Source organism: Panulirus ornatus, chromosome 50, assembly GCF_036320965.1.
Source record: "Panulirus ornatus isolate Po-2019 chromosome 50, ASM3632096v1, whole genome shotgun sequence".
Lineage (NCBI taxonomy): Eukaryota > Metazoa > Arthropoda > Malacostraca > Decapoda > Palinuridae > Panulirus > Panulirus ornatus.
In genome coordinates, this window is record NC_092273.1 from 9,423,425 (window position 1) to 9,443,322 (window position 19,898).

The 19,898-nt window shown below is 49.6% G+C and overlaps 1 protein-coding gene across 6 annotated transcripts in view; it reads left to right on the forward strand.

The window, feature by feature from the left end:
• Cad88C (cadherin 88C) overlaps positions 1–19,898 on the forward strand; it is a 313,587-nt gene that overhangs the window by 225,197 nt on the left and 68,492 nt on the right. The gene's annotated exons all lie outside the window — the stretch shown is intronic.

Here is a 19,898-nt window from a genome sequence, read left to right on the forward strand (position 1 = left end):
TCAAGGGTCGTACTGTCTTGCTCAAGGGTCGTGCTTTCTTGCTCAAGGGTCGCACCGTCGTGCTCAAGGGTCGTACCGTCGGGCTCAAGGGTCGTATTGTTTTGCTCAAGGGTCGTACTGTCTTGCTCAAGGGTCGCACCATCGTGCTCAAGGGTCACACCGTCGTGCTCAAGGGTCGTACTGTCGTGCTCAAGGGTCACACCGTCGTGCTCAAGGGTCGTAACGTCGTGCTCAAGAGTCGTAATTTCTTGCTCAAGGGTCGTACTGTCTTGCTCAAGGGTCGTACCGTCGTGCTCAAGGGTCACACCGTCGTGCTCAAGGGTCGTACTGTCGTGCTCAAGGGTCACACCGTCGTGCTCAAGGGTCGTAACGTCGTGCTCAAGAGTCGTAATCTCTTGCTCAAGGGTCGTACTGTCTTGCTCAAGGGTCGTACTGTCTTGCTCAAGGGTCGTACCGTCGTGCTCAAGGTTCTGATACAAGTCGTGGTCAAAGAGGTCGACGTAGCCCGTGTGACTCTCTCTCTCTCTCTCTCTCTCTCTCTCTCTCTCTCTCTCTCTCTCTCTCTCTCTCTCTCTCTCTCTCTCTCTCCGATCACAGGATCGGCACGGTATCGGCCAGGACTTAAATACCTCATCCGGACTTGGGGAGGTTTAGGATGGCTGACGTACACGTGCCGCTGGCTGGCGTCTGTGGTTCCCACGGCTCAACCTCTCCTACCATCGGAAACCTTAGCTCTTTGTTCACTGGTGTAGAAATCACCTGTTGTTGGCCTTCTGGTCAGCTTTGGTCTTTAAGGCTTATGAGATAATATGATCCACCTAGCGTTCTGTCTCCACTTACCTTTTTGATCCACTTGGCCTATACCAGTAGACCTATCTGGCTGGCCAAGTTAGATACAAGTTAATACGATCCACTTACCTTATGGCTAAGTTAATACCAGTTAATACGATCCACTTATCTTGTGGGCAGGTTGATACCAGTTCATAGGAGCCACTTATCTTGTGGGCAGGTTAATTCCAGTTCATAGGATCCACTTACCTTATGGCCAGGTTAATACCAGTTAATACGATCCACTTACCTTGTGGGTAGATTAATACCAGTTCATACGATCCACTTACCCTATGGTTAGGTTAATACCCGTTAATACGATCCACTTACCTTGTGTCATCCACATGGTCTTATGGATACACTGTTTCTGACCGGCCAAATCAGTACCAGTTAATGTGATCCACATTCGATTCTTTGGGGGGATTGGTTCCGCGTAGTATCTTTTTAGTGGTCCTGTATGGCCTTGTGGTCCACGTCGCTGGCCCTCCGGCTGGCCAAGAATGGTAGGAGGGGTTGTGGGGGGAGCTGGACAGAGGAGAAGAAAGCGCAGGGGAACAGGTTTTGAACGGCGTCAGCAGGATGATGTTGATGGCTCGGGAGAAGCCATGCAAATGCTGCACTTAATTGTTTATGCTCGACCGGCCAGAGAAGGACCTCCTCCTCCTCCTCCGCCTCCTCCTCCGCCTCCGCCTCTTCCTCCGGCGCCGCCTCACCGATACGATGATGGTTTTGTTACGTTTTTACGTAAAAGATAAAAAAAAAATGAAGTTTACTTCACGTTGAAAATAGGGTCATTTCCTGGTAATTGAAATAAGTTATTTACTTCAGTAAAACTCGAGAAATCAACAGACGAAGTGGTGCAGGGGAAAGTGGATAATGATATCAGCCTTTTTACAAATACATAAGAGAGAAGCAACTCCGGAAAAAAATTATTGTTGCACCGTTGGTCGAACAGAAGAGCATTGTGAGGAAGGTTGAGTTCAGGGATATATATATATATATATATATATATATATATATATATATATATATATATATATATATATATATATATATATTGGAAAGGATCACAATTTTGCGCGTGATCAAGATATTCGTATGAGTCCACGAGGAAAATGAAACACGATAAGTTCCCAAGTGCACTTTCGTGTAATGATCACATCATCAGGGGAGACACAAGAGAGAAATATAACAGTCAGTTGATATACAACGAAGAGACGTATCTAGGACGCCACTGGGTAAACATCTGGTAAATATACGGCCTTGCCGAAGATACCCTCTTTCTCCCTGTTTTAATCATATAATGAAATGGCTCAGTGGCGTTTCATTCCACGTATTTTACCAAAGTCCATGAACGAGGAAGTGAACCACGCGTCCCGCGCTGGTGGTAGCCATGCAGCCGACCTCCCCGGAACGGTGGATATTATACGGCGACGGACGCTCCTCCGATACACTTGATCGTTAGCCAGATAACGTCGGGTTATTTATGTCTCCCTCGTGCTTTAATTATCCCATCGTGTTGGCTCACGACCTCGCCACGGCGGCCGCTCACGAGGTCAGGCGAGGTGACGTGGTTCGGGGGTGGTGGTGTGGTGGTTCAGGGCAAGGGCGGGTCAGCCGCTGAGCCCTGCAGAAGCTGAGGAACGTGAGGTCATGCCCAGACAGCCAGCCAGCCAGCCAAGACTTAGCTGTAGAAAAAAAAAATAAAAGTTCCCTCAAGGTTCGCGTTCTCTCTCTCTCTCTCTCTCTCTCTCTCTCTCTCTCTCTCTCTCTCTCTGTGTGTGTGTGTGTGTGTGTGTGTGTATTTAGGCAGCTGTAAGAGCTTGGTTGGGAGGGTAACAGACTCGAGGAGAAGTCTTGTGTTTACGTACCATAGATCCTACTTCAGGTACAGTCTGATTGCCTGAAGATTGAGTTCAGTATCAACGCTTTTGGATTTTTTTTTTTTTACGTTAGATGGTTTTGATGAAGGTAATCGCCCAGAGGAAGTGAAAGTCTTCAAGCGCTGTTCCGTGAGGCTAACTCACTTCGGCGGACGTGAAGGTAGTACGTACGTATGTATGTATACAGCCTCTTCCTCTCCCAGCATCGTCGTCGTCGTCGTCGTCGTCGGGGACCTCTCACGTCGAGGGACACGCAGCTAGTGATGGCTGGGGCTGGACGTGACCCACTCAAGCCCCTGGCTGAGTCCTGGCTGATTGGAATGCGTCATTCAAGAGTCTTTCTTTCTCTCCGACGGACCCATGTCACACCGACGTCCCCCGCTTGCCACCATTACCACCGGGTTGTTGTGTAAACTCGTCATCCCATTTGTCGTTCGTGATCATTGTAATCTTTGAGATCGCCGTGCGTGATTGAATGACGGTGAGGGAGGGAGGGAAGGGAGAGAGGAGGAGAGGTTGGGGGTTGAGGGAGGTTCGTTGTTAAACTCGCCAGCTGATTGATAAAGCTGCTTTTGGTGAGGAGGACCTGGGGATTGCTCAGGGTCATCGCACTGTTCCCTGTGATTATGGTTGAGAGAGAGAGAGAGAGAGAGAGAGAGAGAGAGAGAGAGAGAGAGAGAGAGAGAGAGGTGAAGACGTAACTGCGTGTTGATGGAACGAGGCGATTTGGTGATTAACCGAGGCGTACGTGTTTTATGGCCGGCTGATGATTAGCCAGCGGATCAAGGAGCCATTGGTTCCGGTTCTCTTGCCTCCGGTGCGGTGCACATCCCCGCACGGAGTCGGGGTGGTAGACTTGTGGTGAGGGATTGGGTGGGAAGTATCAGGGAAATGATTCATTTTGGCGATATGTTGTCATGGACTGAAATTTTTAGCGTCTTTGTAGTCACTTCAACATGTGCGTCTTGCTTGTGTGTGTGTGTGTGTGTGTGTGTGTGTGTGTGTGTGTGTGTGTGTGTGTGTGTGTGTGTGTGTGACGGGAAGTCGCCGTCGACATCGTCAGCGTCACGACCTTTCGTCAATCGTCACGTCCCGCCGGCTGGCGAAGGCTCGTGACCGGTTGGCCTCACGGCAGGAGACGCAGGAGGGACCTCAAGGGCGGCACAGAGGAGGGAGGGCGTGGTGGGGTTGGGGAGGAGGGAGGGAAGGAGGGAGGACACCAAGGTTGCTGTCGATCGGTTTAATTCTGGTCGAAGGAGGAGGAAGCAAAGCCCCCTCAGGATTGCAACGATGTTCATTTTTTTTTTCTTACGTCGGTGTCGTAGCGGGAGCGACTGACGGAGATAATTTGTTGTGACACCTTTTCGACGAGCTTCCGTATTCGTAGGTGGCACCAAGAAGGAGGGAGGTCTCTCCTGGCTGGCCTGGCCCTGCCACCGAGGGTCTTCGTCAGGTCTCTCTCTCTCTCTCTCTCTCTCTCTCTCTCTCTCTCTCTCTCTCTCTCTCTCTCTCTCTCTCTCTCTCTCTCTCTCTCTCTCTCTCTCTTCTGAGATGCATCACGCACCATAGGCACATTGAATGAATGTGAAATACACATTTGTGAAATCTAGGGGTTGAAGCAGATGTGGTGGTGAGGCGGAGGCGGGTATGTAGCAGTTCGTGAAGGATAACAGGTGTGCAAGGGTAATCCAGGTATCGTGGGGGGTGAGGAATTTTGACAGATGAGGCAGGATTGTGTCGTGAAGTCCTGGTGGGCAAGGGAGTGAGCGGGTGTTTAGGGTCGAGGCAGATGTGTTGGGCATGAGGAGGTTGTGGGTGTAAAAGCGTCGCGTTGATGCAGGTGTAAGTTGGGGCGCTGCCCTCCTGCAAGAGAAGCAGGTGTGAGGAGGATTCAGGTGGATGTATGGGATGGGACAGGTGTGTGTGTGTGTGTGTGTGTGTGTAGGGAAGGCCGCAGATGTAGGTCATGGGAGAGTGGAGTGAGAATACGGGAGGGCATTAAGGTTATAGACCGTCATTTATTATGGTCACCTTGAGGCCTCAAATGTGCTGGGATGGGGGGAGGGAGGGTCTCCAACCACCATCGCCACCCCATCCTTTGTTCTGGGCCACACGTGGCCCAGAGGGCGGGGGCAGAGACTGGAAGAGGCGGGGTACAGGGATGGGGGTTGAGATACAGCCTGGAAGAGGGGATTCATAGGGATGGGGCGGGACAGAGACTGAAAGGGACGAGGCATAGGGATGGGATAGGACATGACTTAGAAATGGCGAGGCATAGGGATGGGATAAGACAGAGCCTGGAAGGGACCAGATAGAGGGATGTGGCTGTGGCTAAGCACCGAGACAAACCAGCCCAGCGCCACGCACTGTCCCCCTCCTTTGATTATGACCACCAACACAACCATCCCCAACTTAATCCTACCATTAGTTTCTCTTAGTTGTTCACCCTGAACGGAGTGGCTCGGCTTGCCACCTCCACGTCTCTCCCTCCTTGTTGCTTCCCATGATGATACTTACCGTCATGCCACGCTAGAGGTAAGTGCCTGAGGGACAACCTCGTCCACGGACGGTGTGTGACACTGGAAGTCTCTCTGGCGTATCTGTGGCAGGGACCCGTAGCTCGTGGCGTGACCTCATAAGTTACACATTCACCACCGTAGAGTTTGACTCTGTTCAGGCATGACTTTTCGTCATTTTCCTCTTAAACTTCTGCTATTCTTACCATAAGCTTTGGAGTCTCTCTCTCTCTCTTCTTTTATTACACAGATTCATCTATTGTGTCGTTATCCATTCGATGTCATTATTGTAGTTTTCTGTGCGTGACTGTGAATCATTTTATTCCGGTTCGCAACGTGACGTGTCTTGAAGCCAGGGGCCGAGCAGTGTGTACTTCAGCGACTTGAGGTTGCATAGTCCAAACCTTCATGAACCTTCTCTAACCCTCCGATGAACGTTAAGTTCATTGTAGATTAAATCCTTTGTATATCGCCTGTATTAAGGAGGTTTTCTCCATACGTACTTTCACTGTATTTACAGTGAATCGTCTTGCCGAGGTACCTTCCTAACGGTGACACTGCATCAACGAAGAGGATGGCGTGTGTGTACCCTAGCTCGCACACCTGTCCTCCTGACGAAGATGCACCACACACACACCTGGCTCCTCCTGTATGCTACAGGATGTTGCAGATGATAACAGGCAGTATGGCCGAGGAAAGGATGCTCCTCTGGTGTGTGTGTGTGTGTTATTTTTAATGTGGTACCTGTATGCTCAGTTCATTCATGACCGTGACCTCCACTTGAAGAGGAGACGGTGTGTTTACCAGATGTACTCTCCCGTCATCATTGGAGGCAGGGGGCGTTGTAATCACACCCGTACCAACTGACTCTCAACCCGTCCCTCAGGTCGTGTGTCCAGCCCCTTGTAAAGACGGCCTTGGTTGGTGATTACATTCTGATTTTTACTGGCAAGACTCCGGCTCAAGAAGGGAACTTATTGACCATGGAAAGAAAAGTGTTTTGAGTTTTATGCTTCAGGATCTGTATACGAGATGCAGTCTCATCTTTCATAACTATACGAAAATGTTTGATATATATATATATATATATATATATATATATATATATATATATATATATATATATATATATATATATATATATGGTATTTTCCTCGTAATAAGTTTGGGAGTTCCTGATAATTATTTGACCTGAACTGCTTGCGCAGAGGTCATTACTGCCACACATTTCATTGGCTCGTATCATCACCAATAAATAGCTGGTCTTTCGCCCAGGTCGTTGACGTAATTAATTGTCAATTATCTCTTTGACCGGATGGCCAATCATAATTTTCGAGTAATGAATTTTCTCCCATTAACTTCAACCTCTCACATCACATTCTATCGTCCTCAAGGAAATGATTCTCCTTTAAGACTGGGGCGAGGAAATGTTGCATCACAGCAGCAGCGGCCCGCTCCTCTTGACTCGGTGAGTCGGTATCTGCCCGGGGCTACGTTTGCCCGGCGGGTGTGTGTGTGTGTGTGTGTCTGTGTGTGTACCCAGGCCAAGCGCCGTTATATAGCGGCATTTACGACGGCCCATCGCCATCAGTTTGCCCTCCGGTCTACACACACACACACCACACCTCCTCACCCCTGGAGGCTATCAAGACAGAAGAAGGTGGGTTGCAGTGGATGAGTCCTGAGGTCACGCGAGGAGACATTTCATGCCGAGAGGAGAGGAGTGGAGTGGTAGCCATAACACCAGGAGATGGCCGCCATTGTTGATATTAGGTGGAGCCAGACGCGAAGCCACCCTTCCCACGATGCTCCCAGATTAGTGAACTGTTTACCCGTTCCGTTTTAAGGCATAAATTCCTTTGTCATTTTCATCATTGAGTAAGCTATCGTTGGGGACGTGTCGCAGCGGGAGCACTGGGAGGGACTGAGCCCATCTGCAGGAGAGGTATGAATGATGGCGAATGGCGGGAAGAAGCGGAGGGAAAAAAAAAAAAAAAGTAGACGGGGCGGGTCCGTTGGCCGCGCCACACGCAGTACACTTTCTCTCACGTTATCTGTATTACCTTCGGGGCGAGAAAAAAAAAAAAAGATAACGAGGTTTTCGCAGCTTGCCAGCCATCCAGGCAGCCAATCTCCAGCTTCGTCATGGATTTTCACGAGACGAGTCATTGTTCGACCTTGTGATAACGTTCCCCACAGCCAGGCGGAGTCACCCTCGTTGGCGGTTCGGCGGCGGCGTCAGGTGTTGATATTGCTGTTTGTTTCTTGGATATTGTTGTGCTTCCTCCTCACCCTACGATAACTCCTCTGTTTTGATGAGTTTAACCATGCTTTTGGGTTCTTGAGTTAGGTAAGACATTGCTTGAGAGAGCTGTACAAGATGTTAGATGCAAGATAAACAAGATACTGTGTATTTTGACGTGAGAATAATCAGGGGTAGGCGCGCGGAGTCGAACAGCGCCTGCAATTCGTCTGATATACCACGACGATGTAGGTGAAGATTTTTATCTTGTATGTGAGTGTTTTCCCAGTTTTCTAGATCGTTTTACCATGTGTTTTAGGCATTGGCATGAGATGCATGGTCATAAGAGAGGGAGAAATACATGGTGATGAGGGTGTAGAGTACTGTATCGCCGTCAGTAGCTGACTTGCATGGTACGAAAAATTCTGCTCTGCCCAGTGACCCCGCAGCACCCCTGTGTACTCAGCATGATTAGCCACTGTTTTGCCGTCGTCATACTCGGCTTCCAGTCATTGCTGGTGTGGCCATGACCTTCCATCATGCCATGCCAGCCGGCCAGTCAGAGAAAAATCCCAGAACCTCGACTGCATCAGTGAACACGAACCAAGAACCGAGAAGGTATGTTACAGGAACATCATAACCTTGATGACACATTCGCTGTCTTCACTATGCCTGGAACGTACTAACTACCTGCGAACTTGTCCACCAGTTGTGTACCGTCTGCTGCTGTTTGCCACGACAGACTTGCCTTTATATTCCCTCCCCAGACCTACTCACCCTTGCTGTCTTTTGTACTGATCCCTTCTTCACGTGAATCACCAGGTGCTTCTCTTTCTTGATCCTGTCTACTGTGCCAGCTCCCCTATTCATCCACAAGCCATACCTCCGCCTGATTGTGTAGTCTAGTTCTTCCCAGGCAGCTGTCGCCCAGCGTCCTCCCGTCACACACGCACACTCACGACCTGCCGCATCAGGCCGGGCAGGAACAGGGGTAACAGTAGCGCCTCACCCTCAAGTTCATCAGGGCAAGCGTACCGTTACTCCCGCAGGCAACACTCTCCGGATGACACACACAGCCTGATGAAGAAGCTCCCTCACCTTCCATCACTTTGACGACCCCTTCGAGATTAATAACCACACGAGATGTGGTCGAGGCGAGGGTGATAGCAGTGTTGCCCTAGGAGGACGCCCCATCACGGAAGACGCTGTTCGTGTTAGGTGAGGCAGGGGAGGAGGAGACGACTGGTAATCATAGTGATAAATAACTTTTGAGATTCGTTCTGAGCATGGCTTTATGACGCCCCAGGTGCCAAGAACGACCCCGTATCACCACACTTATTCTCTCAATTTTCTTTGGTATTTTCTTACAATGGAAGGATCTCCGTTACGATGCTGTCTCGAGAAACTATTTTTTGATACATTCAGAGACGATGATGATGGTGGTGGCGTGTGTACCTCAGGTAACAGATTAGCCAGGCGTGTTTGGTGTGCTGGAAATTGTTTGTGTGGAAACCGAGACGCGTGTGTTTAGATCCTTGTTGCTGTCTTCTGTTCCTTCCTTTTCTTTTTTCTTTTTTTTCATTTTTCATCCGTGTTATTTTGCCTCTTTCTGCCTTCTATACCGCGTCCCTCCTTACTCCTCTCTCACCCATGTGTGTCCCCTCTAGACCTCCTCCCCAGCTACGCCGTGTCGTGGAGGTTGTGACCCAGATGTTAACCTAACCCTGCCCCGGCCCGCCGTTTCTGGCTCCTTACTGACGTTACACACCAGCAGAAGCCTCAGCCACGCCCTCACCTCGAGCGCACCCACAGCCAACACTTCTTCCTTCGCCACCAGCCGTTGCTTATCTCGATCCGCCACAGCCCGAAGGATGAGGAGTGCACAGTAAATTCACTGATTTTTCCTTTTCTTTTTTTTTTTTAGAAGAGATATTACTGATGTCTGTCATCCAGGGAAGACCTGGATGGGTCCAGAGGACATGGTAACCATTCAGGAAATAGATGCTCGTTGTCAGATGTTTTACAGTAAGGGAGGATTGATTTCCTTATGGCGATGGAGTCACTCCCTGTCCTGGTGACGACATAAGCCAGCGTTTCGTAATCCTATCCAGGTTCATAGGAGGAGAGTGCTGGTGTAACCTGGTCTTATGAACTTGAGACGACCTTCAGGAGGAGAGGGGGGGAACATACATCCCCTCCTCCCCCAGTGCGTCTTGACAGATCTGCAGGAGCAGGAGGCATCCCCCAGTCACCATCCTATGCCTTCTTCCTGCGGCAGGTCCTGCGATGAGGTAATTACAGATAGACTCGGGCTGTGATAATCCCTTGTCACCAGGCGCCCCACGATGCTCTCCTACCTAGAGGGGACCTACCCTTTGTGTGTACGGGAGTTGAATATACTGGTTCGAGGAGGAGAGAAGGGCTTGACAGTACGCCAGTTTGTCACTAGAGACAAGTGTTTGGTTTTCCCGAGAGACGAGGAAATAATGAGACTGGCTTGAGGTGATTCTGGACCAACTGAGGCCAGAGCGATGTCCATCCTATTGCGAATGTTTACGTAATTTGCTCCAGGTGTAGTGTAGCCTTTGTTGTGTGTGTGGTGAGTGAGGCAGTGTGTGGGGAAATAACGTTCAAGGGGGGAAACAGTGTGCGCAGTCGTGATTGAGGTACTGTAAGGGTGGTGGGTGAAGTAGTGTTGAGGGTGACTGGTAAGGGTGCTCGGTGAAATAATGTGGTGAGGTGAGGTGCTGTGAGGATGATGAACGAGAAAGTTAGGGAGGTGAGTTAAGCATAAAAGGAGTGAAGTGAGATGAGGTTGATAAATGGAACATTGAGATGGGTACTTGGCGAGCCAGTGTGAAGAGATAGCTTGAGGTTCGCTGAGTGAGGCAGTGTGAGGGTGGTGAGTGTGGACAGCTTAAGGATGGTGAGTGGGGTGTATTGTGAGGATGGTGAATGTAGGTAGTGTATGATAGGTAAGTGTAGGCAGTGTGAGGGTAGTGAGTGAGGGAAGTGTGAGTGGTGGTAAGTTTAGGTATGTGGAAGGTCATTGTTAGCAGTGTGAGGTTGGTGATTGTAGGGAGTGTGAGGGTGGAGAATGAGGCAGCGAGTGTGCCATTAGGGCACACATGGTCGAGCATTGGCGACCATGTCATCTCCCGACATTAGTGGAACATTGGGTGACCCTCCTCCTCCTCCTTCTCTTCTTCGTCCAACCTCCAGCCTTCCTTCTTCCCATTTACCCCTTTCCCTTCTCTTTCTCCCTTGCGTGTATTCTTTCCTCTCTCCCTTCCGTTTTAACCTTAATCATCGCTCTCAATTTCCTCCGTTTTCTTCTTTTCGTATTTTTCTCCTCCCTTGTGTTCATGCTATGTACACTCCCTCACCCTCTAATGATAGTTATTATGCCTTTCCCTTAATTACCCACCTTTCCCAGGCCATCCACACTGGTTATCTTTCACTCGCCCTTCTCTCGCCCCAGTCTACCTCCTCCTCCTCCTCCCCAGCCTCCTCCATTCCTCCTCCTCCCCAGCCTCCTCTCCCCACTCCTCCTCCTCCTCTCACCCCGCTCCCTCTATAATGTCCAGGCCGGCAATTGCCCCTTGTCGGCCACACAGGGCGTCCCACTATAATGCCATGGTACAAGGTCCTCTATTTGACCCCTGTCGTCCGCACGGGACGGCTGCATATATTGCCCACATGCACAGCCCGGCTCCTGCAGGAGTTGCCTCCTCCTGGATATTATCTGGGTGGGGGTGAGCAACAGTGGTAGAGGCGCGAGTAATGTGAGCAAGAACAGGTTCTTCAGTTGCAGTAGTAGTAGAAGCAGTAGTAGTAGTAGTAACAAGCAGAAACAGTAGTGATAGTAGTAGTGGCGGTGGTAGTAGTAGTAGTAAGCAGTGGGAGGTGTTTGATGGAGTGGGATAAGCAGAAGCAGTAGGGAGTCAGGCAAGCAGATGGGAAAGGGACAAGATAATGAAATGTGCTGAATTAAGGGTAATATAGGCAGGACAGATAACAGGAGACTTGATGGCCCATGACGAGAGAGAGAGAGAGAGAGAGAGAGAGAGAGAGAGAGAGAGAGAGACTGCTCACTTAACTCGAAGAAGAAGTAGGATAGTAAAGCAAAAGGCACCTCCCCATCCACCTCTCCCTCTGGCTCAACTGCCAGCATGGGGCAGGAAAAAAAGAGAGATAAGACAAACCGCCATGTGTGTGTGTGTGTGTGTGTGTGTGTGTGTGTGTGTGGCGGGGGGGGGGGGTGATACTGCCATGGAAAGTTTATCGGAAAGTGCGAACGGGAAATGTTCCCTGTTAGCAGGACAAGCGTTGGTTAAGCAGAAGGTACAGCAGGTTGGCCATGGTTACACAAAGAAGCAGGAGCAGAAGTAGAAGCAGAGGTCAGATGGACAGAAATCGTTTAGCAGGAACAAACTCGTCGTCGTCGTGAGTAGCAGGAAGCTAGGCAGCAGGTAGCAGTGTAGATGAGTAATAGGGAAAGCAACATAAGCAGCGGTAGCAGGCAGGGAGCGGCGGGTGCTGCCGCGAATGGCTTCAGCAGGCAACAAGCAGATCCCCTTTGTGGCAGCGACCTGCTGGCGTTTAATGATCCAACTCCCAGCGTTTCGCTCGTATTGATAACGTGTAATACCTGTTATTTCTCGCTCATTACATACTTACGTCTTTTTTTTTTTTTTTTTTTTTTCGTTTGGGGAGGTGGTGGAGGAGGAGGAGGAGGAGGAAGGGGGGAGGAGTGGTCGTTCTGACTGCATAGTGACCCCATCCCAGAGGTTGCTGCCTTCTCTCTCTCTCTCTCTCTCTCTCTCTCTCTCTCTCTCTCTCTCTCTCTCTCTCTCTCTCTCTCTTCTACACCTGTGTGTTTGTGTGTGGATTAGCGCTTTTATTTATATGGTTGGGGCCGGGGGGTAGGAAGCTCTCTGTAAGGTGGAAGAGCAGACGAATTAGAAAGTATGAAAGTATTGGTGATCTCCCATTCTCCTTCTTCCTCCGTCCCTTGCATTTTCTTTTCCTTGTCTCTGTCGTGTTTTGGCTTCCACTTCCTCATCCCGCTGCCTTCTCCTTCCTTCCGCACGTCTACATATATTTCATTTGTGATTGTCTCCTCGTTTTCTGTACCGTCATTGCATGAGCAGCATCTCCTCTTATTTTCCCATCGAATTGTGATAATTTGGCTTTATCGTTAAGGCTTCGTTTCGGCGTACGAGGCTGTTTACATGAAGGCCACATGATAGAGGGTAGGTGGAGGCGAGCATAGACTGGACAATGGGTACAGTATATTGACATAGGGAGGCTCAAGGACTCAAAAGGGCCCTTGAGAAAACGGGATATGAGTGATACTGGCTCTTGATGATAATATATAACATGTACGGGAGGTAAGGTATGTGTCAGCTGTTGTGGTACAAGGAGTATGTGTGTGTTGGCAGGCATGTGTGGGAGGAGGCGCGGTGGAGTGGCGTATTCCAGCAGGCATGTGAGGTAGGGAAACACTGCCTTGAGGCGTGGATAGGAAAGGGAGGGAGGAGGCTGAGGGCGTAGAAGGGCGGCAGCTGGGCGCCCGTGTCGAATGCTCGGGCTACCCTGCCCACAGCCGGGTGGAATGTGCCGTGTGAATCGCCACCGTATTAGCAGTGCCGCTGGGCTGTGGATATTGGGAGGCGTTTCAAATGTTATGGTCAACGTTCACCACAGACTTCGTCAACGCCACCTGTAGGTGGGAGACGGCTACTGGTTTCCCCCAGTGATATTAGCCAGGTTGAACCCCAACCCCGCACCCCCGGTGACGCTCGGCGCGACTTACCCTCACACATTCCACCGTTGAAGACATCCACGCCGGCGACTGTACACCCTAAACCACCGCTCACTGCTAATGGCGGTATGCAGATGAGAGGGCGAGAGAGAGAGGGAGAGAGAGAGAGAGAGAGAGAGAGTGGGGCTCATTTTGCCCGCCGTTGTGAGAACTTTTATGTCTCTCAGAATTTAGCGACCACTAGATTTCGGTACAGGATTCTCCCCAGTCGTAAATCTTCGAAGGGTCTGGTCGGTAGTAGTTACCACCGGGTCATGGATATTTTTCTGTGTTATTGTTGTTCCAGATGCAAAACCCATCAAGATTCGAAGTCTGATTTAAGTTGAAAAAAAAAAAAATAGTAGATCCGAATACCTCACATAGTCTCTCATGAACTAAATAAGGAACAAGGTCGTAAAATTGTTGATAGGGTCTTTTGAATCCCCAATTCAGAGACTGAAGACTTATATGTACATGTTAGCCACACAATTCTGATTATAAGATTAAGCCGAGATGAAGGCGAGAGGCCCAAGGGATAGTGGATGGTCAGCCTATATGAGGCACGTGCGTGAGACTGCTTTGGGTAAGGCAAGTTACCCTCTTACAAAAAGACGTGGAAACAGTAGCATCCCATCTGGCTTAGGTAGTGATTTAGGTGTTTGGAGGCGCAGTTCTGTATAACACAATTCAGAATTTATTTTAGTTTTTGTTTTTAATTCACTGTCCATGACGGTTCAAAACCCTTAATCCCGACTGTACGACTTTTTAAGGATCAGGTAAAACAAGAGGTCACGTTGTCATACGACCCAAGAGTCATTCTTTAAGTATTTGTCTTAGGTCGTCTTGCTCAAAGGTCGTGCCGTCGTGGTTAGGTGTCATATGATCGTCGTGTTATGATGTACAGTCGTGCTCAAAGGTCGTACCTTCGTGCTCAAGGGGGCCTAACGTCGCGCTCAGGTATCGTGCTGTCGTACTCCAAGTGTCATACCGTCATATGTAAGGCTCATGCAGTCAAGTCTCAAGGGTCGTACAGTCGTATCGAGGGTCGTACAGTCGTGTTTCAGAGGCGTTCCACGCCTTTAACGCCATCCTCACAGCGTGACGGAGACAAGAAGCCATTGTGGTCTGTAAACTATATATATATATATATATATATATATATATATATCTTTTAAAGCCCCTTTTAAAGATCCCTGACACTTCAGGACTGAGAAATCCCTACTTTCAGTCACCGTTGACACTAGCATTCGTTAACCCCATCACGTCTCGGGGAGTCCTTACCGTTAACGGTTTCGCTAATGTTAAATACACGGGTAGAGTGTTCGTTTAAACACCCGTCCTCGTTCCCGTTGAGGCCTGGCGGCGGCGGCCCAGCGAAGTAAACAAATGAGCGACACAACGAAGGGGTCGTTACTCGTGATGGCAGATCCTGGTCAGTATCGGGGAGAGAGAGGGTGTGTGTGTATGTGTGTGAGAGAGGGAGGGAGGGAGGGAGGGAGCATACACACACTGTTGTGGCACCGGCCAAGTCTGTTACTTTAGTTCGTGTTTTGAGGAGGTGTGGAGGGCGCAGGTGAGGGTGAGGAGGTGGGAGGGAGGAGGTGTTCCGCTTGAAGGGTGTGTGAGAGAGGGGCGCAAGTGTTGGTAGGGATGAGGGGGTGTATAGTGTATGTTGGTGTGATCGAGGGAGCAGATGGTGTGGTGAAAGTGTGAGGCGACAGATGGTTTAGGTTGGTGCTTAGATGGTGTCGATGAGGCGACAGCTGGTGTTGATGAGGGTGACATGTGTGGGTAGGTGGTGTTGATGAGGCGACAGATGGTGAATATTGGGTGATGAATGGTGTGGTTAGGTAACTTGTCTGGTGAGGCGACAGATGGTGTGAGCATATGTGTTGATGAGGCCACAGATGGCGTAGGTGTTAGTGAGGCGACAGATGGTGTGAGAAGTTGATGAGGCCACAGATGGCGTAGGTGTTAGTGAGGCGACAGATGGTGTGAGGAGTTGATGAGGCCACAGATGGTGTAGTTGTTAGTGAGGCCACAGATGGTTTGAGGAGTTGATGAGGCCACAGATGGTGTAGGTGTTGGTGAGGCGAAAGATGGTGGGTATATTATCGTACTACAGGCGTTATTACACTACACGAATCGTAGCCAGCTGACGGGGTAACCACCCCCTTCGTACATTCATACCTGGTATTGCTGTGGGTGTACCTCATGCCAGCAGACGAGGTATCCCTCGCTAGGCTTACCGTCTGGTACGGCTCTAGGTGTACCCACCTTCCTGTACTCAAGCCGCTTGTGTCACTCGTCCCACTTGAAGGAACTGCATGTAACTACATCCGGGAACACAAGTCCTGGACATGTGTCTTATTACCTGGCTTGTCTTTTAAGCTTTACGCATGTTGTTATGAATTGCCTTGTGACCTTTATGGTAGTGTCTGGTTGTTTACGGTAGTTTAGTCCTTTAGTCTTAACCCCAAAGCTGTTTGGTGTTGCTGTTTGCCATCTGTTTATACAGCAGGCTAGTAAGTCTGGTACACCACGGAGGAAACTTTCCAGTTCCTTCGTGGATAAACTTCAGGAGGTTTTCCCCCCTTGATTTTCCCCAGTACTCGCCTGTTGTGGTCTGAGCAGTCGTATGCCCCATGCGTTCTTGCCCTCCTCCGTGATGGGTCACAGAAGAAGCATCTCTTCCTCTTCATTGGATTGAATTTTACACCTACTCAGTCTTCCATTTCAGCAGGAATTATACTTTGTATTCAAGAGTGGTAACTACCCTCTCCAGGATTTTACAAGTTCACATTTTCTTTCTTCGTCACTTGTGCATACGTTCTCCTCAAGGATTTTACAAGTTCACATTTTCTTTCTTCGTCACTTGTGCATACGTTCTCCTCAAGGATTTTACAAGTTCACATTTTCTTTCTTCGTCACTTGTGCATACGTTCTAGAACGCTCAAGGATTTTACAAGTTCACATTTTCTTTCTTCGTCACTTGTGTATACGTTCCGTTCAATGTAGCTCTTAAGTGTTTTAGTTGATCCTGATGATTCAGATGTTTCGCTAGATCGATGTTGGCGTCAAGAAAAAAATATCTCGACATCTTTTGCAGCTCGGCTTTTGTGAGTGTTTGTGTATACTGATGCCGGCTCACAGCAGTGGACCAGTTGGGAGGGGACAGGTGCTTTGGGGGAGGCAGCTATCACAGATGTTCTTTGTTCTAGTGGCATCTGTCTAGCACCCTGGGGCTAGTAGCGCAGGTGTCGTGTTGGTGTGGTTGATCCGGGCGGGGGTGTCGTGAGCACGGGTGTTGCAGGTGTCTCGTGTCGTGCAGTTAGCACACTTTGGTGGTATGGTTGGGACTGGTTAGCAGGTAGGGGTGCAGTCAGCACCTGTGGTGGATGCGTAACAAGGGCAGGTGGTAGTTTAGACCAGCGTATATATATATATATATATATATATATATATATATATATATATATATATATATATATATATATATATATATAGGATGGTGTAACTGTACAACACAGGTGGTCCAGCACAGGTGGTGGTGGCGACGTGCGATGCTGGTTGGCGTAGTCAGCGTTGACAAAAATGGGAGGGTGGGCGGGCGGCCTTCCCGGGTTCATGCGCCACCCTGGGAGGGTAGGCTATCGGCCCGGGGTTCATGCGCCACCCTGGGAGGGTAGGCGGGAGGGCCTGGGGTTCATGCGCCTCCCTAGGAGGGTGGGCGGGCGGGTGGGCGGCTCGGGGGTCATGCGCCGCCCTCCGGGGCTACAAACAAGGGGGTGAAAGGCTCTGGTAATTAGCCGTGTGCACAAGCCTGGGAAGGTGTTGGTGCATGACGCCTCTGTCCCGCTGCAACTCACTCTTACCCATGTAATTATATACTCTCTCTCTCTCTCTCTCTCTCTCTCTCTCTCTCTCTCTCTCTCTCTCTCTCTCTCTCTCTCTCTCTCTCACGGTGGTAATCTATCATACCCCCTCCCTCCCTCCCTCCCTCCCCACAGTTAGTGGGGGGGGACTTCGGTTATGAGTTGGCTCGGGTGTGCTTGTGAGTCGCTCGTTATGAATGTTGGTTGTGGAATAAATTTGCAAGACCTTTTACGGTATCTTAAATTGCCACACGTCCCATTTTCGGTATTGCATTCTTATATATATATATATATATATATATATATATATATATATATATAGAGAGAGAGAGAGAGAGAGAGAGAGAGAGAGAGAGAGAGAGAGAGAGAGAGAGAGAGTGTGTTTGTGTGTGTGTGTGTGTGTTGAAATTAATCATTGGCTCGGCCATCCAACATCAGCCAATCACGAGGATGGTTATCACCGACATCGATCACGCCGCACCAATGGGAAGCGGTGATACATCGGGGGTGGGCAGTGTAATTCCGTTGGCGTCACACGTGAGGAATGACGGAATGGAACAAGGGATCTGCGCGGGTCTTGGCAAGTGCCTGTCGAGACTTAACACTGCGTATGGCTAATGAGAAGACGCCAGCCAATGGGGAATTGCGTAGCAAGTCTGGACGCTCACTGTATAGACTCTTGTGTTTGCGTTAATATCTGATGGCAATAGGATGAAGGGGATTGGGTCTTTCTGCATTATTTTTTTTATATACCTCTCTCTCTCTCTCTCTCTCTCTCTCTCTCTCTCTCTCTCTCTCTCTCTCTCTCTCTCTCTCTCTCTCTCTCTCTCTCATATCCACCCAGACGTCGCGGTTGTGTGTGTCCAGGGCGTATATTACAGTCGCCCGGCCAGAATTGAGTAGAGGGGGGGTCGATGCATGGCAGATATTACCTTCGGGTTTTCTATGGCTCTTATGTAACGGAGGGTCTGGGGGGGGGGGCTTTTTTCTTTTTTTTAATGATCAATAAAGAAAATGGGATTCCTCCTCTCTCCCCCTGCCGACCGTTACTTACGTGGCCCAGCACCAGCTGGGGGTAAATGGAACTACACTTTATCTTCTCCTGGCCAACGTCATCCATGAAATATTACCAGCCACATCAAAGTAAACAATGAAGATGATTTGCATAACTCTTGTCTGTGAGATTTCTCGTGATAGACGCACACTAGAACGGTACTTGTAAGTTGACCTATGACGAGAGAGAGAGAGAGAGAGAGAGAGAGAGAGAGAGAGAGAGAGAGAGAGAGAGAGAGAGAGAGAGAGAGCACATTTATTTGAAGTGGTATATGGGGACGACGTGTGGTCATTATTCGGCTAAACCAGGACATATGAGGCGGTCAGGGGTGGAAGCAGTGCAATCGGTCTTTGGGGCTTGATGGTTGGCTATGGTTTCGTTGCATTGAAAATATACACGACAGCTAGTGAAGGGAATGTGAGCCAATTAGCGTTGGGTTCGTCTTTTCCCCGCGCTACCTCGTTGAAGCGGGGAAACGGCGAACGAGTTTGAAATAAGACTCGACTTGATTGATTTTGTTTGTTTTTTTCGTCATTCCCATGCGTTGTAAAATATCATCATATGCCCCTCGCCTCTTTGTGTAGCAGGCGTCGTCTTGGCGTCGGTGACACGGAACCCCTCTTCGCCGCTGTTGAGTCTCGTGAGTCTTGTGTGAGTCGGTAATGATGCTGCCATGTGGAACACGTTACGGGTGTTGACTCATGGAACTTTACCGGTCATTTCGGGGGGGGCGGCGGAACAGCCTCGTCGGCAGTGTTGACACCCATTGGTTGGGGGGGGGGACATGTTTGTCAAGTATTGCCACGGGACTCGACGGTGTTTGGGTCGGGGTCCCTGTTGGCGGATCCTGTTTCCCGTGTGGGTGCTCGACTCCCCCTACATCTTTGAACTCCTCTTTGCACTGTGTGTGTGTGTGTGACCAGACGTCATCTTGTTAGTCGTCAGCTGCGAGGATGAGTTGTGTATGGAAAAGATCAGTAATGTCCTATACTGTAGTATTTATATAAATGTACACACACACACACACACACACACACACACACACACACACACACACACACACACACACGCATGTAATCGAAATATATTACTCCAAATCTGTCAGGTTTTTCGTGGTGTCGGGTGTGTATGCTGATGTCTGCAGTCAAGTGTTTTTCCTCTTAAACGCTGCAAGCATGTGGATGGGTGGGGGAGTGGGAGTGTGGGATGTCAGTGTTTGGGGGATGTAGAAAGAGGCGTGGGGGTTTTAAAGAAAAGGCCTGCGCCCCCCCTGACATGCTGGGAAACTTTCCGAATCACCATGAGCATGGCGGTAGGACCCTTTGAACACGACTCTCCAGCCCTTTGGGTACGTTAGCCCAGCCTTTTGACCCGACTCGTAACGACCAGATTATGAGGCCAGGCCAGGCCAGGCCAGGCCATTATCGTACCCGTGGGTCGTTACGTCGTGCTCAGAGGCCGTCCAGTCGTAACTGAAGGATTATACCATCGTGTTCTCGAACTGAGATAAGTTTTACGCGTGCCGCCAGATGTCTCTTCTCACTTCTTGGTTCCCTCGTATATCGGAGGCGGAATACGGTGCAGACGCCAGGAAGGTTGTTAGCCAGCACATTTAGGCGCTAGTAAACTACCCAAAGTGAGGTGTGCTGGCCGGCTCCTTAGTGGCGGTGGTGGTTCCACAAAGCGCACCCATC